Source organism: Cajanus cajan, chromosome 8 (genome assembly GCF_000230855.2).
Source record: "Cajanus cajan strain Asha chromosome 8, NIPB_CcT2T_4, whole genome shotgun sequence".
In the NCBI taxonomy this organism is placed as follows: domain Eukaryota; kingdom Viridiplantae; phylum Streptophyta; class Magnoliopsida; order Fabales; family Fabaceae; genus Cajanus; species Cajanus cajan.
Genome location: NC_138524.1, coordinates 33,749,217 through 33,776,221, shown reverse-complemented (window position 1 = coordinate 33,776,221; position 27,005 = coordinate 33,749,217). Strand labels below are relative to the sequence as shown.

Below are 27,005 nucleotides of genomic sequence, written 5' to 3'. Positions count from 1 at the left end.
TAACTTTGGTTCAATTAGTAGGTTTTTTTCTTTCACGTGATTAGTTGAGAATGGCAGAAGAGGTGGTTTTCTTGGATATACATGCTAGTATGTTTGGTATGAGAGTTAGGATTGCATTGGCAGAAAAAGGTGCTAAGTATGTGTATAAGGAAGAAAGCACAGGGAACAAGAGTCCTTTGCTTCTTAAGAACAACCCCATTCACAAGAAAACTCTAGTTCTAATTCACAATGGAAAACCCATTTATGAGTCTCTCAATATTAATGTTGAGTATATTGATGAGTTTTGGAAGGATAAGGCTCCACTGTTTCCGTCTGGTCCTTATCATAGAGCTGAAGCTAGGTTCTGGGTTGATTTTATTGATAGAAAGGTATTTTTTTAAGTTATTAATTTGTACTATTCCCTTTAATTTTATCAAATTTTTATTTAGGTCTATGTAATTAATATAATAATCAATTATCTTTATTTTTTAAAATATTTCTAACCAAATATCTAATTTGATAAAACTATGGAGATTAACATATTAATTTAAGAGTTAATCACCTATACACTGCCATTGTAAAGTTTTTTTACACTGACAACCAATTATATCTTTTAATTGTGCCATGTCACTATAAACACATTTACTTTTAACAGTGACATGACACAATTAAAAGATATAATTGGTTGCCAGTGTAAAAAAACTTTACACTGACAGTGTATAGATGATTAACTCTTAATTTAACTTTTCCCTTTTTTCAAAACATCTTTTATTATTCCCCCTGTTCTTACTGGAGATCGGTCAAGAGGGACGATCTGCTAGGCAAGATTGGTGAGCCTTTTTTGCTGGGTACATCGGTTGCTCCGAAGTGGGGGTGGTACCTACAAAAGAGACTCCGATGCTAAAGTTAGCCTTTGATAGTGTAATCGTCTCATATATATAGTGCACGTACCTTGATGTGAATTAGGGTTTTTCTCTTATGCGAGGGTAATGTTGATTTGGGCCTGAGGTTGGTCTTGGCCCGATATGTAGTGGGCCTCTGTTTTGGCTGATGTCATGTGGCGTATATCCGATGTCATTTAGCGCTTTAATGTCGAGCTCAAGCTTGGCTTCGTGATACGGATAGTACACTAGCCCCCGAACTCCGAAGACCGCGGGTCGAGGAGTTAATGCCAAGTTAAGTGAAGGGTCGCGACTCTTCGTTTGCGCTTCTTAGGCGAAACGCCATGTGTCATAAAGTGTGATCACGTTTCCCTAAATGCATGGGTGGCGCATAATGGGGGGTGATGGTTTATGATGATGGGATGTACCCGTCATTATGAGCCCAATTTAATGCCCTGCCCTTTTGTCATTTTCTACCTTTGTGTTTGAAAACACTTTACTTCTCTCTCCTTCGCGCACTTTCGCTTTCTCCCACTTGACTTCTTCTTTACGCTTAGTTTTTCGCTCTGCACCTTTCTCTTCCTCGCCTCTCTTCACTGTTCCCATTTTCCTCCATCGTCGCTGTTTTTGGTAGTCAGGTCACTGTTTCTTCGTCGTTGTCTTATCATTTGAAGGAGTACTGTTGTATGGAAAACCGCAAGTGTACGGTTGTCGTCAAGTAATAAATATCGAATCACAGGGACTACGTGTTTGACCTAGAATTACTAGTACTTTAATTTGAATTTTAAAACAGATAGAATGTTTGTTTTGAGATGATAAGATCAGATTTGCTGGTAAAAGAGATAGTAATGCAATTAATGAATAAGATAAAACTTTAAGATAAGATAAGGAGATTTCCGGGAATCTAGGGTTCGCACAAAGAGTTCCAACAATATTGAATTATTATTTTCATTAATTAATTCTATTCCATCTTGAAGGTAGTCTTAACCTAATTTAATCCTTGCACCTTCTCAGGCTACGAGGACGTGTTCAATTAAAATTAATCCCTACTCTCGTGGTAATTACGTTCAATTAAACCCATTAAGATCTTTGTTAATCTATTACTCCTCGAAAGCTTAAATCAACTCTCGTGATTTAACACTCAAGTCTGTTCCTTTAGGTTCCGATAATTAGGTTCTCCTCTCAGTTCATCCCTAATTATCTATGATTATGAAAATTAAGATTAATTGTTTATCATAATTATAATCAAGTTCTCCTCTCAGTTCATCCTTAATTAATGTTATTATGAAAACAATAATGTTAAAGTTCATATATAAAATATAAAAGAACAAATCAAGAATTGGAATAAAATTAAGAAACTGAATAATGCATTAATAAAGAGGTTCTCAGAGGCTAAGCCCTGATCCCAGAAAAAGGGAAACTACTCACAGGAGTTCATAGTAGTTCTCCAAGAAAAGAAGAATAAAAGAAAAGCAAACCTTAGAGTCGATGGCACAGGCGCCCAACCTTCTCTAAGTGTCAAAAACTAAAAACTCTCTCCCCCAAAAAGTCCCGGTTCTAGGCTAACCTAATCTAATTTATAACCTAAAAGGGTAAAAAGGTAAAACTACCAAGATAAAAATTACAAAGATAAAATAAAAATAAAACATAAAACTTAAAAAGCTGGGACGCGAAGTGAATCACGGCCGTGACTGAGAATCACGACCGTGATCTTCTCTGGAGCACATCTATGAAGGGTCAGTGGCGTTCACGGGTGTGATTGGGAATCACGGCCGTGATTTTCTCTGGTGAATCACGGGCGTGATTTAGAATCACGGCCGTGATTTTCCCTGTAGCTCAGCATTTCCTCTTTAATTCTTAAATCTTGATCCTGCTCAGAGAAAACACAACACATACCAAGAAAAGCATAAAATAGGAAAATGATATAAAAATTTATTAAAAACATGAAAGATATGCATGATTATGCTATGAATTCTTGTGAATTAAAGTGCTAAAATATGAGTAAAATACACAACATCAAATAACCCCAAACTTGAACTTTTGTTTGTCCTCAAACAATAATTAGCACTTTGAAAAAAAAAAAAAAAAAAGTCATCAAGAATTAACTGAGCATTTAAAATCTTCACTCTTAGTCTCACAAGGTCCAATTAGAATCTTAATCTTTCATTACTAGCGCCAGCTCTTAGTTTCTAAGAGTTTCATGATGTCAAATCTTGTAAAGCTCATTAGTCAAATGAAGATAATTTAACAGAAATAATTTTTCAATGCTTGTGACACAAATAGGGGTAATATTTTTATTTTTGTTTTTGTCTCACCTAAAACATTTCCCCAGTAGCCAATCAGTGTAGAGAGGATGATAATTTCAAGAACACGTAGCCTCAAAGGGGTGCTAGCTATTTTACTAAACAATTCCCCAGTAGCTAATTAGTTCCCTTAGTTTTCTAAGGTTAAGAATATTCTCCCTCTAACCTATGACCTCAAAGGGGTGCTAGGTGATTTTTTTTTTTTTTTTTTTTTTTACCCCCCAAAAGCTTTTAAGCACGAATTAAAAAGAATTTATCTTCAAGAGACTATTTTTATAATTCTCGATCATTTCAAGCTTCAATACTAAGAACCAAGTGCTAGCCACAAAACCAGCTAATTTTTCAACCTTTTGTTCTGAGACTTCAAGATTCAATTCATCACATTCAGTGTTTTCAAAGACGAACAATTTCATTAAAAATATTTACTTTTCAAACACAAATTCAAGCTGGGATTAACTGAATATGTATATATGCATGATTTTTTATTTTTTTTTTTATTTTTTTATTTTTTTACTTTGCATGAATGAATGAAATGCGTACATCCTCCTAACCCCAAACTTAAAGATTTGCTTGTCCCGAAGCAAAGAGCTAATGAATGCATGATAGATTATTTTGACAAAATTATAAAATGCATGAATATGCAACCAACCCACAACAGAAAGGAATGCTTGTCCCTAAGCATCAAAGTAAAATAAGGAATAAGAAAGATCTCACTGTGGTGGAAAATCATTATGCACGGTAGCAAAGGTTGTCCACCCAATGTTAGTTAACATGAAATTGATATCAGCACGTAAACCCAACTTACGAATAAATGGGAAGTCGAGATACCTGGTAGGATGGATAGTGCGGAAGCGTAATACCTCGTTCCGCTCACGCTGTTCATCGTTCCGATAGAACCTCGGAGGAAGGTGCGGAATTTCACTTGCTTCTTCCTCGTAACTGTGGGTATCGGAAGCGGTGGAGGACGAACCAACGGTACGGGTGCGCTTGGGAGCCATGGATGAACGGAAGGAGTGAATGTGGGAGGAAGAGGGAAGAAGAGGAAGAAGAAGTGAGAAGCTAGGGTTTGGGAGAGAAGAAAAGAGAGAATGGGCAGAGTTCGTAAGTTTGAGAGAAGTGAGAATGTAAAAGGAGGGGGAAAAATATATAAGGGAAAGGGGAATTTCAAAAATCACGGGTTGTATCGGTTGAGCCTCAGCAGGGAATCACGGGCGTGATTGGAAATCACGGCCGTGATTCTCTTTGTGAGTTTTCAAAAATTCAAACAGAGGAGATCACGCCCGTGATTTATAATCACGGTCGTGATTCTCTCTGGAGTTTTCCAAAAAATTTTCCAGAGAAGATCACGCCCGTGATTTAGAGTCACGGTCGTGATTCTCTCTGGAACTCTGAAATTTTTTTTTTTTTTTTTTTTTTTTTTTTGGAATAAAATTAATGAAATGCGTACATCCTCCTAACCCCAATCTGTTGAAGGCTCAAGAAGACTTTCTACTAGAGGATCTTTTTCTTTACACGGGGGACTTGAATCGATCAAGCAAGCATAATTAGGTTGAATCCCCTCAAGATCTATGTGCTTTCCTCCAACTAGAAAATTCTCCAAGGGATCCCTCAAAATAGATCTCATGACTTCTTCCTCCATGTCTTTAGGCAATATATCAACCCTGCAGCAAATATTTTCAAGAGAAGGTTGTCTAACAGATTTAGCAATATTAAATTCCATTGTTTCATCATTAATGGATAAGGACAATTTTCCATGTTTGACATCTACTATCACGCCTGCTGTAGCCAAAAATGGTCTACCTAGTATGATTGGTATTTGTTTGTCCTCTTCCATTTCTAAAACAACAAAATCTCCCGGAATTAAAAATTTACCTATCTTAACTGGAACATCTTCTAAAATTCCTATGGGATATTTTATAGATCTATCTGCTAACTGGATTGACATTGCTGTAGGCTTTAATTCTCCCATATCTAATTTCTTGCAAATTGATAAAGGCATTAAACTGATACTTGCCCCAAGGTCACATAAGGCTTTTTCAAACCTTAGATTTTCAATGAGACAAGGTATAGAGAAACTACCAGGATCCTTAAGTTTTTTGGGCAAATTATGATGGATCAATGTAACAGTCTCTCTATCATCCAATTTCCTTCGGTTAGCTAAAAGATCCTTAAGAAATTTAGCATATGTAGGCATCTGTTGTAGAGCTTCTACAAATGGAATGTTTACATACACTTGTTTGATCATATTTAAAAATTTTTCAAATTGTCTATCAAGTTTAGTCCTTGCTAACCTTTGAGGAAAAGGAATTGGGGGGTGATAAACAGTTTGAGGCTTTGATGAAGATACTTTTTCTTTTTCTAATCTCTCCTTTTCAGGTTTTTCAACCATAGGAGAAGCGTCTTCATCAATCTCAATATTATCATTTTGATTAGACACAGGTCTGTCTAATTTCTTCCCACTCCTTAAAGTAACAGCATTAACATTTTCAGCTGGGTTTGCAACTGTTTTACCTGGGAACTTACCTGGAGAATTGTTTGAACTAGGCATCAACTGTGCAATTTGATTTTCCAGCATCTTGTTGTGGAGAGTAATATTCTCAACCTTGACAGCAAGGTTTTGAATAGAATTTGCCATTGAATCATTGGTCTGTTTTTGATTAGTGATAAAATTCTCCATAAGGTTTTCTAATCTTGAAACACTTTGTTGAATTGAGGGTGTCTGTACTGGATTTCCTTCCCCATTAATGAAGTGATTGGACGGACGGAAATTAGGTTGCTGATTGCTACTTCCTTGAACTGGGTTATTCTTCCAAGAAAAGTTAGGATGATTCTTCCAACCAGGGTTGTATGTGTTGGAATATGGATTACTCTCCTCTCTTCGAGGAGTGTCATAGAAATTATGAGAAGCTGCCACTTGTTCAGTAGTATCTTCTTTTTCTCCAGTAAAAATTGAGGTACAATCTACTGCAGTGTGCCCTTGTTCCCTACAAAGGTCACATACTTGATTTGTAGCCACTGAATTAACCTTAGCTTTTTCCATCTTGTCTAATCTTTGATTAAGAGTATCAAATTTTGCTAAGAGTAACTCAATATTGTTCACTTCATATCGCCCCGGAGTTCCTTTCCTTGCTGTGACTTCTCTTTCACTGTATTGGCTGTGATTTGAGGCTACATTTTCCAAAATAATCATGCAGTCATTAATAGGTTTCCCCATGAAAGATCCTCCAGCTGCTGAGTCTAATATCATGGTGCTTTGTTGGTCCAATCCTTCAAAGAAAAATTGGATGGTAAGCCAACGGTTGAAGCCATGTTGTGGGCATGCTTGAAGATATCCTTTGAACCGCTCCCATGCTTCATAAATAGTTTCTCCAGTGCCTTGTTGGAAATTAGTGATTTTCTTCCTCAATTCTTTAGTTTTAGAAGGAGGAAAGAATTTCTCTAGAAAAGCTCTTTCACATAATTCCCAAGTTGCTATCTTTTCTCTAGGCACTGTTCTTAGCCACACCTTTGCCTTATCTCTCAAGGTGAGTGAGAATAAGCGGAGTCGCATTCCATCAGAAACTTCATCATCAAATTGCTGGGTCTCACAGATTTCCAAGAACCCCTCTAAGTGGTCATTAGGATCTTCTGATGGTAGTCCTCCAAAGGTGTTCTGTTTGAGCATATTCACCAGAGAAGCTGGTACAGTAGCTCCAGTTCGCATCTCCCCTCCAGGTATCCCACGAGCTACGGGTGCAGAGTAATCCCGAAGCGGTAAATTATCTCGTTGTGCAGCCATGTCAAATTCTCTAGAAAGGTTTCTTTTCCTTCTCAGGAGAGTTCTTTCAATCTCAGGATCAAGTGGTGTTGGTTTCCCAAGACGTAGAGATCTCTTTTGCATTAATCCTAAGGCACTGCAAAAAAAAAGAAAGTGACCCGTGAAATCTGAATTGGAGAAGTAAACACTAAAAAAAAAAAAAAAAAAAAAAAAAAAATTATTTATTTATTAAATATTTTTTTTTTTTTTTTTTTTTTTTTTAAAATTCGAATTAAAATAATTGTAATTTAAATCAAGAGACGTAGTCCCCGGCAACGGCGCCAAAAACTTGTTGTATGGAAAACCGCAAGTGTACGGTTGTCGTCAAGTAATAAATATCGAATCACAGGGACTACGTGTTTGACCTAGAATTACTAGTACTTTAATTTGAATTTTAAAACAGATAGAATGTTTGTTTTGAGATGATAAGATCAGATTTGCTGGTAAAAGAGATAGTAATGCAATTAATGAATAAGATAAAACTTTAAGATAAGATAAGGAGATTTCCGGGAATCTAGGGTTCGCACAAAGAGTTCCAACAATATTGAATTATTATTTTCATTAATTAATTCTATTCCATCTTGAAGGTAGTCTTAACCTAATTTAATCCTTGCACCTTCTCAGGCTACGAGGACGTGTTCAATTAAAATTAATCCCTACTCTCTTGGTAATTACGTTCAATTAAACCCATTAAGATCTTTGTTAATCTATTACTCCTCGAAAGCTTAAATCAACTCTCGTGATTTAACACTCAAGTCTGTTCCTTTAGGTTCCGATAATTAGGTTCTCCTCTCAGTTCATCCCTAATTATCTATGATTATGAAAATTAAGATTAATTGTTTATCATAATTATAATCAAGTTCTCCTCTCAGTTCATCCTTAATTAATGTTATTATGAAAACAATAATGTTAAAGTTCATATATAAAATATAAAAGAACAAATCAAGAATTGGAATAAAATTAAGAAACTGAATAATGCATTAATAAAGAGGTTCTCAGAGGCTAAGCCCTGATCCCAGAAAAAGGGAAACTACTCACAGGAGTTCATAGTAGTTCTCCAAGAAAAGAAGAATAAAAGAAAAGCAAACCTTAGAGTCGATGGCACAGGCGCCCAACCTTCTCTAAGTGTCAAAAACTAAAAACTCTCTCCCCCAAAAAGTCCCGGTTCTAGGCTAACCTAATCTAATTTATAACCTAAAAGGGTAAAAAGGTAAAACTACCAAGATAAAAATTACAAAGATAAAATAAAAATAAAACATAAAACTTAAAAAGCTGGGACGCGAAGTGAATCACGGCCGTGACTGAGAATCACGACCGTGATCTTCTCTGGAGCACATCTATGAAGGGTCAGTGGCGTTCACGGGTGTGATTGGGAATCACGGCCGTGATTTTCTCTGGTGAATCACGGGCGTGATTTAGAATCACGGCCGTGATTTTCCCTGTAGCTCAGCATTTCCTCTTTAATTCTTAAATCTTGATCCTGCTCAGAGAAAACACAACACATACCAAGAAAAGCATAAAATAGGAAAATGATATAAAAATTTATTAAAAACATGAAAGATATGCATGATTATGCTATGAATTCTTGTGAATTAAAGTGCTAAAATATGAGTAAAATACACAACATCAAGTACCAGGTACTTCTCTTTTTTTATCTTGCCTTTCACTCTTCCCCTTTTTTAGCTTTCTTCGTTGTCCATGGCCAGGGAGGGAGAGAGTACCGCGCCTTCTGCGCCCGCCAAAGGAAAGGGCAGGGTGCGTGGTAAGGCGGCGACCGGCGAAATGGTCACTGCTGAAAAGAAAAGGGGTGGGAACAACCCTAAGGATTCCCACCCCCTATTTCCGTCCCAGGGTATGAATGGGTCAGTGGGGATGTCGGAGAGTTTGAGAGTCGCTTTAGGGCATTTTTGGATGTTAATGCCATGTGGAAGTCTCTCAAAATTTGTAGTTCAAAGATTTCCAAGCTCATCCGGGTAGAGCCTTGCCAGCCCGGTAAGCGTGTTTACATGGCAGGTACCCCTAATACCCCATTTTTCTACATGTACAAGTGTTTCTTTAGGGATCTCGGTGTTTGTTTTCCATTCACCGAGTTTGAGTGTGCTTTTTTGAATTTTGTCAATGTGGCCCCCTGTCAATTGCACCCCAATAGTTGGGGTTTTTTGAGGTTTTTTCAAGTTTTGTGTTCAGCCCTAGGAATGGGTGTGTCTCTGCCTATTTTCTTTCACTTCTACCAACTAAAGCTGGGTGAGCCTCCCCTAGGTTGGGTGTCTCTAAGTGAGAGTAAGGCTGGGGGTTGTTGCAGCTTTACTCCCAATCGTACAAAAATTTCAAGAAAGAGTTTTTTCGGATTCGACGTGTGGTTGCAGATCTGAGGGAGGAGGTGCTTTTCCATAGTGAAGGGGTGCCGAGGTTCCCTTTCTTCTGGCAGCAGAGCCCATTCAAGTTCAATGGGTCGAGCTGTCTTCAATTGTCGGATTCGGATAATGATGACATCGTCAAATTGGTCGAGCTCCCACGCCCACTAGACAGCAAACTCATCCTGTCCCTTGCCAATTTGACTGATAAAGAAAGGGGTTTAGAGAATGAGTACTTCATTGTTTTCCCTTTGTCTCTTCTTCCTTTTTTTGTGTTGCTTCTAGCGATATTCTGATGTGTTATTCTATTTTATGTTTGCAGGTCTGATGGGGAAGAGCAAATGGCACGAGCTAAAGGCACACTTTAACACAGAGGAGCTCGAGGTGCCCGAGCCCGGCGAGGAGGAGGTTGCTCCTCTAGAGACTCGCCGCAAGAGAAAGAGGGCGACAAAAGAGGTCGGCGGGACCTCCGCCCCTCCCATTTTTGAGGAAGTGACATCGAGGGTCGTCGATGTCGACCCTATTGACTTGACTAAGAGTTCTTTGCTCGAGGGGTCACCGAGGTGGCCCGTAGTGGAGGTCGCTCTAGAGAAACAGGTTTTTACTCTACTTTTTGAAGTTCCCCTTTTGTCGTGTACTGTTCTTGCTTTATCACTTAGAAGTTAATTTTGAATATTTTGTAGGCGACTCCAATGCCTTCCTCCACCAAAGCTCGAGGGGAAGGTCCGAGTTCTGAGGTCCCGTCGACCTCGGTTCTTCCTAGTATTGCACCTCCTCCTCCTCCAGGTGTCCCGAGGGGGAAGTTTATTGTGCAGTGTTTTGATGTAAGTTGCCCCTTGGCGAGATTGGACCACGTGAGCATGTCACCGGATGTGACATCGTTGTGGAGTTCCAAGGTGACCGCTGAGGCATTTTACAAGGAGGATCCGACCTTTGTTGCTGACAGGGTGATGATCCAAAAGGTTGGTCCAGTTGAGGGCTTGGATTCTGCAGAGGTATTCATGTAGAGGTCCATTGCCATAGTGGACCACTGGAAGCGTAAATGGTTAGAACTTCAGGGCGAGCTTGAGAAAGCAAGGAAAGGTGAAGCTGAGCTCGGGGCTTTAAAGAGGGATTTTTTAAAGATGTAGAAGTCTTTGGAGGTTGCTCTGAAGGCTAATGAAGCTTATGTTTCCCAAGTTGGCAACCTGCGAGAGGTCGCCAAGTCTTGTAGAGGGGAGGCCAAAGCTGCTCGGGGCCGGGTGCGCTCACTGGATGAGGAGAACAAGGCATTGAAGGCCGAGCTAGGGGAGGCTACCGAGAGGCGTTTGTGTGACGAGGTGCTTCTCGTTGGTAGGGAGGAGGAGATTGCTTCCTTGAAGACTGACTTTGATGTGTTGGTTTCTTCGAAGAAGGACTTGGAGAAGAAACTCCTTGAGACCGAGCGTGTCGTTGTGGTCGAGCATCGGTGAGGCTTTGCTAAGGCAGTTCGTCAAGCTAGGTTGCTTGCGACAGGGGTCGACCTCTCTTCTATGCACATAAAAAAGGATGTGCTGGGTGGGCAGCTGGTGAATGAAGATGACTTGTCCGAGAGCACAAGTGATAACGCTGCCTCTTAGGCCTTTTCCTCTTGTTTCCCTGTAATTAATTTATTTTGCATTTTTTTATGTATGAACTCTCTGTTTTATATTGAATAGACTTCGCCTGTGTTTGCATTTGAGCTTTTGTTTTTGACTTTGCGCTTGAATGAATTCGACTAGGGGTGACCTTGGATTTTTGGTCATGGTACATACTTGACCTTTTTTTTGCTTTTTTGAGGTTCGAACTTGGTGTTAAGGCTTGGCCTTTAAGTTTTTTTTCTTTTTCTTAAGGCTCAAAGTTGGCCTTAAGGTTCAAACTTGACCTTAAGGTTCAGACTTGACCTTTGTTTTTTTTTTTAGGTTCGAACTCGACCTTAAGGTTTAGACTTGACCTTTATTTTTTCTAAGGTTCAAACTCGACCTTAAGGTTCAGGCTTGTCCTTTAACATAACTTGCGCAAAGGTCTGAATGTGACCTTGATTTAAAATGAATCGTGCCAAGGTTCGAATTCGACCTTGGCTTGACATAGATCGTGCCAAGGTTTGAATTCAACCTTGACTTGACATAATTCGTGCCAAGGTTCGAATTCGACCTTGGTTTAACATAATTCGTTCCAAGGTTCGAATTCGATCTTGACTTAACATAATTCGTGCCAAGGTTCGAATTCGACCTTGACTTAATATAAATCGTGCCAAAATAGTGTAAAATTGAGGAGATATGAGTAAAATGAGTCATTTTTATTGATGTTGTGGGTGTGCCTCGTTAAAAACCCTTTCAGCCAAAACCCATTTTTCTATTTTTTGAGACAAAAGACTGGGTAGGGAAAAGAGTGCAACACCCTATTTGTACAATTCAGCTGAAGTAAAATTTGAGGTGAGTGGCATTCCAAGTCCTTGGAATGGCTTTGCCACTGAGATCTTCTATTCGGTATGCTCCATTACCCAAGCTGTCAGCAATTCGGAACGGATCGTCCCAGTTAGGCGCGAGTTTCCCTTCTGATCGGTCTCTTCTTGCTTCTCCTTGTAGTCTCCATACCAGGTTTTCGACTCAGAAAGAGCGAGGTCGGACCTTAGTATTGTAGCGTCTAGAGGCATGTAGTTTGAAGGCTTCTTCTTTGATCTGAGCTTCTTCTCAGAGTTCTTCTATTAGGTCGAGGTTGATTGCCATTTCCAGAGTGTTTTGTTCATTGTTGAAGGTATGAGGTCGATGAGACGTCTCGTCGACCTTGACCGGGATCATGGCGTCAGCTCTGTAAGTCAGCCTATAAGGCATTTCTTGAGTTGTTGATTGAGGGGTGCAATGATATGCCCAGAGAATGCTGGGGAGCTCGTCAACCCATTGTCCCTTGGCGCTCCCTAGTCTCTTTTTGAGTTCTCGGAATATCACCTTGTTCGCGGCTTTGGCTTGGCCATTGGTTTGGGGGTGTTCCACCGAGGTTGGTAGGTGTTTGATTCCAAGCTCTCGAAGGAAATTCTCGAAGTTTTGCGCGATGAATTGCCTTCCATTGTCGGTGACGAGAGAGTGTGGGATACTGAACCGGCAGATGATGTTTTTCCAAGTGAATTTTTGTACGTTCTCGAAAGTGATCTTGGCTAGGGGACAAGCTTCAATCCACATGGTGAAGTAGTCGACAACACCGAGGAGGAACTTCAGTTGACCCTTCGCGTGGGGGAATGGTTTGAGGATGTCCATTCCCCACTAGGCGAAGGGCCAAGGAGATGCCATTTGGTAGAGGATTTCCAGTGGCTGCCGATGTGCATTACCAAATTGTTGACATTCTTTGCATCATTGCACGTAGTCTTTACAGTCTGACCTTAGTGTGAGCTAGTAATACCCAACTTGGATTACCTTGGTCGCCATTGAACGCGCGCCAGAGTGCATGCCGCAGATGCCCCGGTGGATTTCCTCAATAACGTAGGTGGCTTGGGCCTTGGTCAAGCACTTTAGCAGGGGGCTGAGATGCTTCTTTTGAAATGTTCACTTGCCACAATGATAAATTTAAATGACCTTACCCTTAGTTTCCGAGCTTCATCTTTGTCTTCCGGCAACGTCCCTTCTTGCAAATAGTTTCATATGTTGGTCATCCACTCCTTGTCCCCCACGTCGTTGACGCTTACGACTTTGGCATCCAAGTTGGGGGAGTTGATGGTCTCTTGGATGATGGTTCGATGCTGCCCAGGGCACTTTGTGCTGGCCTGCTTAGACAAAAGATCGGCTCTGGCGTTCTACTCTCGAGGAACATGGTGTACTGTGAATTTCTCGAAGGATGCCATCTAATTGGATGTTTCGTGGTAATACCGTTGCAACAATGAATCCTTGGTTTTATAAACACCACTGAGCTGCTCCACCATGAGCTTGGAATCACTATTACATCTCACCTTCTGTGCACCAACGTCTCGTGCCAACCTCAATCCTGCCAAAAACGCTTCATACTCGGCCTGGTTGTTGGTGATTTTAAACCCAAATTTGAGGGACTGTTCTATGGTAACGTTGTTTGGTCCCTCTAGAATGATACCTGCACCACCTCTTTTAGTGTTAGAAGATCCATCAACATGTAAGGTCCAAACCTATTCATCATCAGTGTGAGCTCGACCACGAAATCTGCCAAGTATTGGGCCTTTAAAGGGCCTCGGTTTTCATATCGAATGCCGAACTCGGACAACGCCACTAACAATGCTATTATGCGCCTGGCGAGTTCTGGCTTTCTCACTATTTGTTTGATCGGGTAGTTTATTTTTACCATGATTTGATGACTTTGGAAATAAGGTTGGAGACGTCGAGCTGAAGTGACTAGTGCTAGGTCCAAATTTTCAATTATTTGGTATCTTTTTTCGGTGTCTTGGAGAACGCAGCTGATGTAATATACGGGAATTTGCTTCTTGTCACGTTCTTGTACCACCACAGCGCTGATTGCACTTTCAACTACTGCCAAGTACAAGAGGAGGTTAGATTGATGATCTGGCCTCTGTAAGACTGGTGGAGTTGCAAGGAAACTTTTGAAGGTCTCAAAAGCTTCTTCACATTGGTCGGTCCATTCAAAACCTTTTGGCTTACGTAGCAAGCTGAAGATTGGTCCCGCTTTCTCTACCAACCTAGGTATGAAACGAGAAAGAGAGACTAACCTGCTTTCCAGTCGTTGGACGTCTTTAACGATTTGGGGGCTTTGCATCTGTATGATGGCTCTACACTTTTCCAGGTTGGCCTCGATTCCCCTGTCGGTGATCATGAAGTCGAGAAACTTACCTCCCTGGACCCCGAAGACGCACTTCTTAGGGTTTAGGCACATGTTGTGTTTTCGTATCTGATTGAACACCTCGGCTAAGTCAGCAACATGGGCGTCAGCCGGGAAAATTTTGAAGCTCTTGAAAGCTTCTTCACATTGGTCGGTCCATTCAAAACTTTTTGGCTTACATAGCAAACTGAAGATTGGTCCCGCTTTCTCTTCCAACCTAGGTATGAAACGAGATAGAAAGACTAACCTGCCTGCCAGTCGTTGGACGTCTTTGACGGTTCGGGGGCTTTGCATCTGTATGATGGCTCTACACTTTTCTGGGTTGGCCTCGATTCCCCTGTTGGGGATCATAAAGCCGAGAAACGTACCTCCCTAGACCCTGAAGACGCACTTCTCGGGGTTTAGGCGCATGTTGTGTTTTCGTATCTGATTGAACACCTCAGTTATGTCAGCAACATCGGCGTCGGCCGGGAAACTTTTGAAGCTCTCGAAAGCTTCTTCACATTGGTCGGTCCATTCAAAACTTTTTGGCTTACGTAGCAAGCTGAAGATTGGTCCTGCTTTCTCTGCCAACCTAGGTATGAAACGAGAAAGAGAGACTAACTTGCATGTCAGTCGTTGGACGTCTTTGATGGTTTAGGGGCTTTACATATGTATGATGGCTCTACACTTTTCCGGGTTGGCCTTGATTCCCCTGTTGGTGATCATGAAGTCGAGAAACTTACCTCCCTGGACCCCGAAGACGCACTTCTCGGGGTTTAGGCGCATGCTTTGTTTTCGTATCTGATTGAACACCTCGGCTAAGTCAGCAACATGGGCGTCGGCCGATATGGTTTTCATGACCATGTCTTCTACATAGACTTCCATGTTTCGTCCGATCTGCTGGTGAAAAACCTTGTCCATCAACCTTTGATAAGTGGCTCCGGCGTTTTTGAGGCCAAAAGGCATCACGCGATAGAAGAAGTTGGCGTGATCGGTTGAAAGTCGTGTGCTCCTCGTCTGGTGGGTACATCATGATTTGATTGTATCCAGAATATGCGTCTAGAAAGCTGAGGAGGGCATGGCCGAAGGCGCCGTCAACTAATCTATCGATGCTCGGTAAGGGGTATGAGTCTTTGGGGCATGCTTTGTTAAGGTCGGTATAATCGACACACATATGCCACTTCCCCGAGTTCTTCTTAACGAGTACAATGTTGGCTAGCCACGTGGTGTGTTTGACATCGCGGATGAAACCCACGTTCATCAACTTCTGTGTCCCGGTGATGATTGCGTCGCGTCTTTCCCCTCATACTTTTCTTTTTCTCTGAGCGACTGGCTTGGCTTCTTTGTGGATAGCTAACCTGTGAAAAATGAGGTTAGGGTCAATACTTGGCATGTCAGCACTTGACCATGCGAAAAGGTCAGCGTTCTTGGAGATCTCCTCTATGAGCCATTGTCGTAGCTCTAGGTTTAGCTATTGGCTTATCTTCGTACACTGGCCAGGAAGTCTACCAATTTGAAGGTTGACTAGCTCGTCGATTGGACTTGGTCATCCATCGTGGGACTCTAATCTCGGATCCAGGTCAGTGACGTCAGCTTGGGTTATGTAGGCTATTATAGGGGGTCACTTCGGCGTTGCTCCTCTGATGGTGAAGCCTTTAGGCTTTCGACATAGCATTGCCAAGCTATTTTTTGATTTACCATAACTAAGATTATCTTGTCGTTGCTCCCCGAAAATTTTATCGTTAGGTGCAGGGTAGATACCATAGCTCCAAGTTGGTTCAATGTCGGCCTGCCAATGATGATGTTATACGACGTGTTGGCCTCAACGAGGAGGTATCTGACCATGATCCTTCTTGAGTTAGGAGGGGTCCCGAAGGTTGTCAGCAGGTCTATGTATGCCTGGGTGTGGACTCGTTCACCTGCAAAACCAACTAAGGGCTCTGTATGAGGTTGGATCAGGGAGTGGGGGATGTCTAACCTTAGGAATGTTGGCCAATATAGGACGTTAGCTGAGCTTACTTGGTCGATCAACGTCTTGTGGACCTCCGAGTTAGCTACTTCCACTGTGATGACCATGGGGTAGTTCTGGTTTGGGCAAATGCCAATGTAGTCGTCATCCGTGAAGGTGATGGATGGTGTGTTACGGTGCGGGGTCGAGGTGTCAGTGTGGACATTGTTGATGCTCCGTAAGTGTTTTTTACGCATCGAGCTACTGGAGCCTCCCCTTGCGAAGCCACCTACAATTGTATTGATGACCCCACACAAGGGAGTCGTTCCTATATCATGACTTACCTTGGCCTGCACTGCTCCATCGATGTTTTTTTGAGACCCAGAGGGTTGATTTGCGCGAGTGCCAGAGCCTCGGCCTCGTCCTCGTCCCCATCCATGGTAGCCTCCTCTGTGAAATTGTTGCTGTTGGACATATTGTCCGAGGTGCCCTCCCTGGACGAGTTCCTCGATGTGGTCCCGGAGTGTGCGACATTCTTCGATTGTGTGACCATAGTTTCTTTGATACCGACAATGCTTGGATTTGTCCGCACTACTAGGGTTGTGCCCTGGTGGTGGCATAGTAATCAGGTCGGTATTACTAGCCTCCTCCAGTATTTGTACGCGGGATGCGTTCAAGGGGGTGTAGAAGTCGTACTTCCTGCCTTTGTTCGGCCTAGCCTTCTTGAATTGGCTGTCGTTGGTGACTCTCACCTTATCTTTGTTGCCATGGTCTTGCTTCCCCTGTGGTTTTCCACGAACTTGGTCACGAAACGCGGTGTGCTCTTCCATCTGAATGTACCCGGCAGCTCGGGCACGGAGTTCGTCCATGTCCGGGGGAGGTCGTCGACAAAGGCTGTCAACGAAAGGTCCTAGCTTGAGTGCCATGAGCATGGCGTGTAAGGAAACCTCGGGGTTCAGGTTACGGATTTTGACAAAGATGCTGGCAAAGCGCTCCATGAACTTCCTCAGTGGTTCGTCGTCGCCCTGTCTGAGGCTGGCCAAGGCGGCAGACGTGATGTGATGTGGTCGACTCGTTGCATACTGCGCCGTGAATTGCCTCACCAGAGTGTCGAAGCTATCGACTGATCCTGCTGGCAATTGAGTATACCAAGCGAGTGTCGATCCCTTGAGCAAGGTCAGAAAAACCCTACACAGAATAACATCATCATTAGTGTATAGGTTCACCTGTGTGACGTACAGATCGACGTGATCATCTGGGTCCGTGGTGCCATCATAGCGATCGATGTTGAGAGGCTTCCATCCAAAAGGGAGAGGCGTCTCCATGATGCCATCAAAAAAAGGGTGACGGTGGATGCTCGCCCTATGTCTTGGAGCCTGGGCTGGTGCATTGCTGACTTCATGGTCTGATCTATACGTCGGTACATGTGACCGATGTGCGGTAGACCTATGGGTCGCCGCCTTGGGCACAATTGGTGGCCGGGAAACCGAGTGCCCTTCCTCTTCGTTTTGGTTGCTTGGTTGAGGGGGCTGATTTGGGGGGCACTGAGGAAGTTGAGCGCGGATGCGCTCGTTCTCAGATCATAGCACCGCTAGGTCAGCTTCGTGCTGGGCGCGCATGTTCTCCAGGTCAGTAATATGTTGTTGTCGCATTTGATCGAATTGCTCGATCAGCCCTCTCAATGTCGCTTCTCCTTCCATTCTTGCTGCGTTATCGTGTTCGCCGGTTGCTCGTCTACTATGGCTTTGGGTGAAAACCATAAGCGTGGCCGATAAGAGATTTCTTGATCGGCCCCACGGTGGGCACCAAATGTTCTTACCGGAGATCGGTCAAGAGGGACGATCTACTAGGCAAGATTGGTGAGCCTTCTTTGCTGGGTATGTCAGTTGCTCCGAAGTGGGGGTGGTACCTGCAAAAGAGACTTTGATGCTAAAGTTAGTCTTTGATAGTGTAATCGTCTCATATATATAGTGCACGTACCTTGATGTGAATTAGGGTTTTCCTCTTATGCGAGGGTAACGCTGATTTGGGTCTGAGGTTGGTCTCGGCCCGATATGTAGTGGGCCTCTATTTTGGTCGATGTCATGTGACGTATATCCGATTTGATTTAGTGCTTTAATGCGGAGCTCAAGCTTAGCTTCGCAATACGGATAGTACACCCCCAAAACAAGTATTTGTCTAATAATGAAACTGTCTTAAATGAGTTATTTACATTAACTAATGTCTATGAAAAGTATTTATGACATAGGTGCAAGAAGCTGGGACTGAGTTATGGGCCTCAAAGGTAGATCAATAAGAGAAGGCCCATAAGGAATTGAAAGAAAGGTTGAAGCAACTAGAAGAGGTTCTTGGAGACAAGTCATATTTTGGGGGTGACTCATTTGGGGTTCTTGATGATGCTTTAATCCTTTTCCATCAATGCTTTTATGCTTATGAGACAGTGGGTAGATTCAAATTGGACTTTCCCAAGCTCATAGCATGGGCCAAGAGATGTTTGCTAAGGGAAAATGTGTCCAAATCTCTTGCCAGGGAAAAGGACATCTATGAGTTGTAGACCCCTAAAATTGTCCGGGTCGGAAATAAAACTCGAAGACTCTCGAAGATCAAAGGAAAGTCAGCCGGAAGGACTCCTGGAAGACCCTGGAAGACCCTAGGATGACAATCTGTAGGTTTAGAGGTCTTAGAGTAGCAAAAAATAAGAAAGTGGAGGGAATGAAGCCCAATACGGCCTCCCAAGGGTTCAGTACGGCCGTATTGAAGTTTCTGAACTTCAATACGGCTGCACTGAACTCAATACGGCTGCACTGAACTTCAATACGGCCGTATTGAGGTTTTTGAACTCAATACGGCTGCACTGAACTTCAATACGGCCGTATTGAGGTTTTTGAACTTCAATACGGCCGTATTGAATTCAATACGGCCGTATTGTAGTTCAAAACTTCAATACGGACCGTATTGACCCCCAGAGACCGTATTGAGCCTCATCCCTATAAATATGATGTCATTTGGACGTCATTCGAGACTTTGACACAGAGTTTTAACCCTCTTCTTGAGTATTCTGGGTTTTTTTGAGCAGTGCTCTGCCTAGAAATCACTCGGAGAGTTGATCCGACAAAGTTCTCGAGTTCTGAGCTTTTTGCTTGAGTCTCGAACTGAGTCGAAGGGAAATCCTCCGGATTTCCATAGTTAAAATTTTCTAGGAGGGAGCGAGCGGGCTTGTAGAGCGAGGGAACGCCAAAAAGCTTCCCAGTTTTACTTGAATATAAAAGCACGCTTCAAAGGTTTCTTCTTAAGTCCTTCCTTTTACTGCTTTCTGTGTGTATATTTAACTGTCATCATGTAGATAGTTAAGTTATAATTGTTTAGAATAAATAAATAAGGGGTAATTTAGTAATTTCGCACTATTATTTTTAGAAATAATCTGTCATAGGGAACCCGAAAGGGGCGCTGTGGGGTGCTAACACCTTCCCCACGCGTAACCGACTCCCTTACCCGACTCTGGTTGTAATGGCCGAAGTCGATTTTTGAATCGATTGCCTTAAACTTCTTTTTCCAATGTTTTGAGTAAAACATTGGTGGCGACTCCATGAACCCTTCCTTTTTATGAAAACCGCTAATCCATGGGGGGTCCCGCTTGGGATTAACATGGATTGGTGAGCCTTTTAATAAAATTGCACGTTTGACAAGGTCTCAGTTTGAGAATAAGTCATTCTGGCAATCCATATTTTTAAACAAATAAAAGAGTCCAACCATCCTTCGCGAATGCCGAAAGCCCGTTTCGGGGCCGGTGGCGACAGATGGCGACTCCACTGGGGAAGCCTCGAGAGTCAGTCCCATTTAGTGACAGATTGTTTTTAACAAATAATAGTTAAAAATTACTTCATTACCCCTTACTTGTATGATAACATGCTTTATTTATATGGCTTTAATAACTGTTGTTTGTTTAATTTACGCAATTGTTTGAAATATAAATTGCACACAAACCTTTGCACACAACAGTTCCCTCTATACCCGGGGGCATGAGTGGTAATCCATAGGGAGTGGATGTTAGTACGGCCGGTTGTCGAATGGGTCTATAGGTGCCCGTAGACCGTTGTCGGAAAACATCACTCAAGGTGATAACCATGAACTCAAGTCCGACAGTGCGTTGGAACTTTCCATCGACTTACGACGAGAGGAATTGGGTCCCTATAATGGGGGCACCTTGGGGGCCTCAGACCGGTGAGAACAGTTAGATCCACCTTGAATATGCACTTTTCTGCAGGATACCCCTACCTCGTGATTCGCTCGTGACTGTTCGTGGATGAGTGAATTGTTTGTGCATTGATTATGTGAAATTGTTTGAGCATACATTGCATTTCTTTAAACATACAACATTCCTTTTTAAAATAAGAATAAATAGGGATAAGAATCTTCCATTACATGGTGTTAACATCTACCTTCATCACATTCATATAGGTAGTTTCCCTTTTCACCCAAAAATACAAAAAATAATAATAAATAAAAAATACCCAAAAAAAAAAAAAAAAAAAAAGGGTTATTTATCCAAACCAAGCAATATCATGCATCATCTAAGGGACATCCTAAAAACATGATAATGCTTAGTTGAATAAACACAATGCATGCATATTCATCGCCATCATCTCATATCATGCATTCTTATCAAAGATCATGGAGGGATCTAGGTTTTCATTCCATACATCCCTCCTAATAAATCATTAATAAACATTAATAAAAAGAAAGAATTAAATCGATGCGTATGTTCAAAGAATGGATCGCACGCTGTTCGTTATCAAGTGTAAGCCAACAACCGCGCCAAGCGAACGCACATCAAATCCGTTGTTGGTAATCAAGACGAATAAAGGGGAAGGTCCAACACCATTAAGGATCATTGCTCCAAGGCCTTTCCCTTACGAATCAAATAAGGCTGTGCCATGGATATACGACATCCATTCTTCTGCCGACAGCGATATCTCCAACATCGCTGGACTTGGGGGCATGACTAGGAGTGGCAGGATCTACACTCCCGAAGATCTTCATGATAAGGATCCCAAGAATAAAGGAAAAGAAAAGAAGAAAACCGAGGAAAATAAAGAATCCGAGGAGGAGACAGACGAGCTGTTAAAATATATCCGACAGAGCGAGTACTCCATCATGGATCAACTTCATAAGACGCCAGCAAAAATTACTCTGTTGTCGTTGATCCTATGCTCCGAACCGCATCGGCAAGCTCTGTTGAAAGTCTTGAACGAGGCATATGTGTCGCACACTATCTCCCAAGACAAATTTGAGGGGATTGTTAGTCACATCAAGGCTAATGATCACCTCACTTTCACCGATGAAGAAATCCCCGCTGAGGGACCGAACCACAACAAGCCCTTGCACATCTCTGTAAAGTGCAAGGAGTATCACATCGCAAAAGTCTTGGTAGACAACGGATCTTCCTTGAATGAGATGCCCAAAAGAACGCTTGATCAAGTGGCAATCAAGGGAGTCCAAATGCGCCCGAGCAACATGATCGTTCGAGCTTTCGACGGGTCCAAAAGAGAAGTGGTGGGAGAAATCAATCTTCCGATCCAAATTGGGCCCACCATTTTCAATGTCGAATTCCAAGTGATGGACATTACTCCTGCATACAGCTGTCTCCTTGGCCGACCTTGGATTCATGATGCGAAAGCTGTACCCTCTACCCTCCACCAGAAAGTCAAGTTCATAGTGGGTGACAAACTGGTGACTGTACAAGCTGAAGATGACATACTCATCAGCAAGCCATCCACCATACCTTATGTGGATGCAGCAGAGGAAGCTTTGGAAACCGCCTTCCAAGCATTGGAAATTGCCAATGCTGAGACGTTTCCCCGAGAAATGAAGAGGGTAGCCCATATGCTCACTAAGAACGGATACTTGCCTGGACAAGGACTTGGCAAGGACTCCCAAGGAATTCCCGAGCTACCCATCATCAAGGATAATCCGGGGAAACAAGGGTTAGGATACAACCCTAATAAAGATCAAAGGACGAAGAGGAACAAAGATCCTTCTCGACGTTCTTTAAGCCAGATCTTTAGGAAGGCCGGTTCACAAGCGTCAAGGCCGGTCGTCGTCATCAAGTGCTCTTCTCCTTCCGATAGGGATGTATAGACCTGATGACTATTAGAGATTACTCCTCGGGGACAGCCCGACCCCCGAGCCTCGATAGGGCACATGTTTCCACTATGATTATAATAAAATCATTCTTCATTATTTCTTATTGCTTCTTTTCTTGCTTGCAATAAAATTCTAAACCACATTATTTAACCCTGTCTGAATGAACATAAGTGAGGTTAAAATCGTCTTAATAATCAATAAACCCACATCATTTTGTGTGGAAATGTGCACGACAACTTGGAGCACCTTTTCTTGGCCTCAATAAGTGCCGTCATGGATAAAAAGAAATCCATTCAGGACAAAAATCCTAAAAAACAAAAAGCTCGGCAGGAAACCCAAAAAGGGGACTGCGCAAAAATAAGAGCAAAAGACCCGCTAGGAATCCCACAAAAGGGTGACCTAGGCAAAAATTAGGGTTACAAAATAATGAACAAAAACAAAAGCCCGCTAAAACTCCACAAATGGGTGTTTTAGGCAAAAGTTAGGGCAATCGAAAAACAGAATAAATCCATGATGGTACCACCAACTGAATTCAACAAAGGGGCTCAAGAAAAGCTATCCAAGTTGTCAAATCACAAATGTTAATAACCAAGACGTGCTTAACTTCATAAGTGTTTAATCAAACAAGCCTAAACACATAAGCCTACCTTGGCCAGCCATTCTTACAAAAACCATTTTTCAAAATGAAAATAAAACCCCCTCTAAAACACAAACTTTCGAAAAATATATACCTTTCCTTTCTTTTCTCTCTTGTCCCAAACGATTTTAAGATAATCTAGTGGAAACATGGAGATATAGTGGTCAATAAGAGGGTTGACATGTCTTCTAAAGGAAGGGAAAAATCACTGGGTTGATGACACCCATCTCAATGTAACATGCATCATTCCTCGGTTACAGAAATCGGCAGCGCATAGCCCGTCTAGAGGAATGGCAAAAATCCAAACAGAGAAACGCATCGGTTAATTCTTTTGAAAAGTGAATCAAATAGAATTAGGTGCATCATACTGCATACATGCATACAGATGATAGGTGTACTGGAAGATCACTTATTCTCTGTTTATTGAAAAAAAAAACAAAAAAAAACAAAAAAAAACAAAAAAAACAAAAAAAAACAAAAAAACAAAAAAACAAAAAATATAAACTTCAGAAAAAACAATGCGCCCGTACCACGTTCAGTACACCCGTGCTAAAATCAGGGTTATGAACAAAATTTTCAATTCAATTCGGGCGTACTGAAATGGATATGGCCGTATTGGCTACAAAGAAATTTTCAAAGACCTCGTCATGAGGCAATCACATAAAATAGAAAAAATAGAAAAATTGCTTGTGTATGACAGCAGCAAACAAAATCAATAAAACGTGCAGAATAACTGAGCCTGGAGAGGCTCGCCGAAATAATACTCTCAGAATAATTGAGCCTGGAGAGGCTCGCCGAAATAATACTCTCTCAGAATAATTGAGCCTGGAGAGGCTCGCCAAAATAATACTCCTCAGAGACATTTCAATACAGAAAAAGCCAAAATCAATAAAAAGGCAAAATATGGAAAAAGCCCAAAAATCGATAAAAGGCAAACATAGAAAATCCACAAAATTGTACAGAATAATTGAGCCTGGAGAGGCTTGCTGAAATAATACTCTCTCAGAAATATTTGAGCCTGGAGAGGCTTGCCGAAATAATACTCCCACAGAATAATTGAGCCTGGAGAGGCTTTCCGAAATAATACTCCTTCAGAATAACTGAGCCTGGAGAGGCTTGCCGAAACAATACTCTCTCAGAATAATTGAGCCTGGAGAGGCTCGTAGAAATAATACTCCCCAGAGAAACCTCAGCTTAAGCTCATGGAACAAATCCCCAGCGAGAGCTATCAAAGCAAGATCGTCAAAATCCCCAATGGAAGCGCGATCATCCAAGCAAAATATTCAGTCAAAGGACTTGAAACTTCCTCAGTGGAAGATAGCTCTCTGACTCAAGCGCTGAGTGAGGCTAAGCCTGCAGAGGCTTCCTAAATAATACTCTGGGATACATAAGATCCCTAAATCCCCAGTCGCCTACTCAAGAGGCACCCCTACAAAAGGAGAAAAAAAAAAAAAAAAAAATATATCAATAACTATTCCCCAAGCGGAATCCGGCACTCAGCCGAACACCGAACATCAAGATAATTCGCCTACTCAGAGGCACTCCTTCAAAAAGAGAAAATCCAAAAAATATCAATAAGTATTCCCCAAGTGGAATCCGGCTCTTAGCCAAACATCGAACGTCAAGCCGATACGCCTAACAGAAGAGGCTAGTCAAAATCAACGACAAAATCCCCCAGCGGATAACAGCCTACACAGAGGCAACACAATCAGAAAACCAAAAGAGATACCCGAATAAGGACAACCGGGATACTCCACTTACGTCAAAGGACGTCAGCCAAACATTAGGCATCGCTCAACTCAGAGAGAGAGCATTTGTGTCTACACCCCAAGGAGTTAGAAATTCCCCATGGGTACCAACTAAGCAATGCAAGTTGGGGCACAAAAACCTATGAATGACTGCACATCCCCTAGACGGATCCCTGCGTTATCCAGCCCTCAGCGGCACAAAAATCAAAAAACAAACCGTCGAAGCAGCATCGTGGACTGTGGAGACAAAATCATCATGACAGAATCCCCCAGCGGATAACAGCCTACACAGAGGCAATAAAACCAGAAAATCAAAAAGAGTCACCCGAATAAGGACAACCGGGATACTCCACTAACGTCAAAGGACGTCAGCCAAACATAAGGCATCGCTCAATTCAAGAAGAGCATCTGTGTCTACACCCCAAGGAAACAGAAATTCCCCATGGGTACCAACAATGCAATGCAAGTTGGGGCACAGGAACCTATGAATGACTGCACATCCCCTAGACGGATCCCTGCGTTATCCAGCCCTCAGTGGCACAAAATCAGAAAAACCATCGAAGCAGCATAGTGGACTGTGGAGACAAAAAATCATCTCAGATCCCTGGAGAGGGTAAACTCGCATTGCCGAAGTGATCAGAAGACACGGACGCAAAGTCTGGAGAGACGGTACTCAAACAAAGTCTGGAGAGACGGTACTCAAACAAGGTCTGGAGAGACGGTACTCAAACAAAGTCTGGAGAGACGGTACTCAAGGTCTGGAGAGACAGTACTCAAAGTCTGGAGAGACGGTACTCAAGGTCTGGAGAGACAGTACTCAACCATCAGCGTCGTCAGAGGCACATTGGTTTTCAACTTCCAGCTCGGGCGTCGAGTGAAGTTGACCCTGGAGAGGGTAAACTTAGCTACCAAAGTTGTCAGAAGCGCCGAGGTATGCAACAACCTGGAGAGGCTACTCAACAATTTTCCACCGGAAGACGCTACAAGTCAGAAGGTTGGCACATCACCCGAACAATTGGGTCAACTCCTTTACTTATCAACCGGTACACAAAAAGGCCGTTTGACTAAGTAAAGGGGGGGCAGCTGTAGACCCCTAAAATTGTCCGGGTCGGAAATAAAACTCGAAGACTCTCGAAGATCAAAGGAAAGTCAGCCGGAAGGACTCCTGGAAGACCCTGGAAGACCCTAGGATGACAATCTGTAGGTTTAGAGGTCTTAGAGTAGCAAAAAATAAGAAAGTGGAGGGAATGAAGCCCAATACGGCCTCCCAAGGGTTCAGTACGGCCGTATTGAAGTTTCTGAACTTCAATACGGCTGCACTGAACTCAATACGGCTGCACTGAACTTCAATACGGCCGTATTGAGGTTTTTGAACTCAATACGGCTGCACTGAACTTCAATACGGCCGTATTGAGGTTTTTGAACTTCAATACGGCCGTATTGAATTCAATACGGCCGTATTGTAGTTCAAAACTTCAATACGGACCGTATTGACCCCCAGAGACCGTATTGAGCCTCATCCCTATAAATATGATGTCATTTGGACGTCATTCGAGACTTTGACACAGAGTTTTAACCCTCTTCTTGAGTATTCTGGGTTTTTTTGAGCAGTGCTCTGCCTAGAAATCACTCGGAGAGTTGATCCGACAAAGTTCTCGAGTTCTGAGCTTTTTGCTTGAGTCTCGAACTGAGTCGAAGGGAAATCCTCCGGATTTCCATAGTTAAAATTTTCTAGGAGGGAGCGAGCGGGCTTGTAGAGCGAGGGAACGCCAAAAAGCTTCCCAGTTTTACTTGAATATAAAAGCACGCTTCAAAGGTTTCTTCTTAAGTCCTTCCTTTTACTGCTTTCTGTGTGTATATTTAACTGTCATCATGTAGATAGTTAAGTTATAATTGTTTAGAATAAATAAATAAGGGGTAATTTAGTAATTTCGCACTATTATTTTTAGAAATAATCTGTCATAGGGAACCCGAAAGGGGCGCTGTGGGGTGCTAACACCTTCCCCACGCGTAACCGACTCCCTTACCCGACTCTGGTTGTAATGGCCGAAGTCGATTTTTGAATCGATTGCCTTAAACTTCTTTTTCCAATGTTTTGAGTAAAACATTGGTGGCGACTCCATGAACCCTTCCTTTTTATGAAAACCGCTAATCCATGGGGGGTCCCGCTTGGGATTAACATGGATTGGTGAGCCTTTTAATAAAATTGCACGTTTGACAAGGTCTCAGTTTGAGAATAAGTCATTCTGGCAATCCATATTTTTAAACAAATAAAAGAGTCCAACCATCCTTCGCGAATGCCGAAAGCCCGTTTCGGGGCCGGTGGCGACATGAGTTTGTTATGGACTATAGGAAAACTCATGGGTTGGACTAGGTTTTGGCCGAAATAAAAAAAAAAAAAATACACCAAAACAAAAAAAACAGTATTTTTCGGTATAAGTA

General features: G+C 42.3%; 1 non-coding gene and 1 pseudogene across 1 annotated transcript; both read left to right on the top strand.

Moving 5' to 3' along the window:
- The first annotated feature begins 50 nt into the window (after window positions 1-50).
- On the top strand, window positions 51-26,937 carry LOC145950890 (putative glutathione S-transferase parC; annotated as a pseudogene).
- On the top strand, window positions 6,466-6,572 carry LOC145950973 (small nucleolar RNA R71). Its single transcript, XR_014428799.1, has one exon. It is a non-coding gene; the product is annotated as a small nucleolar RNA R71 (small nucleolar RNA).
- Window positions 26,938-27,005: the final 68 nt, after the last annotated feature.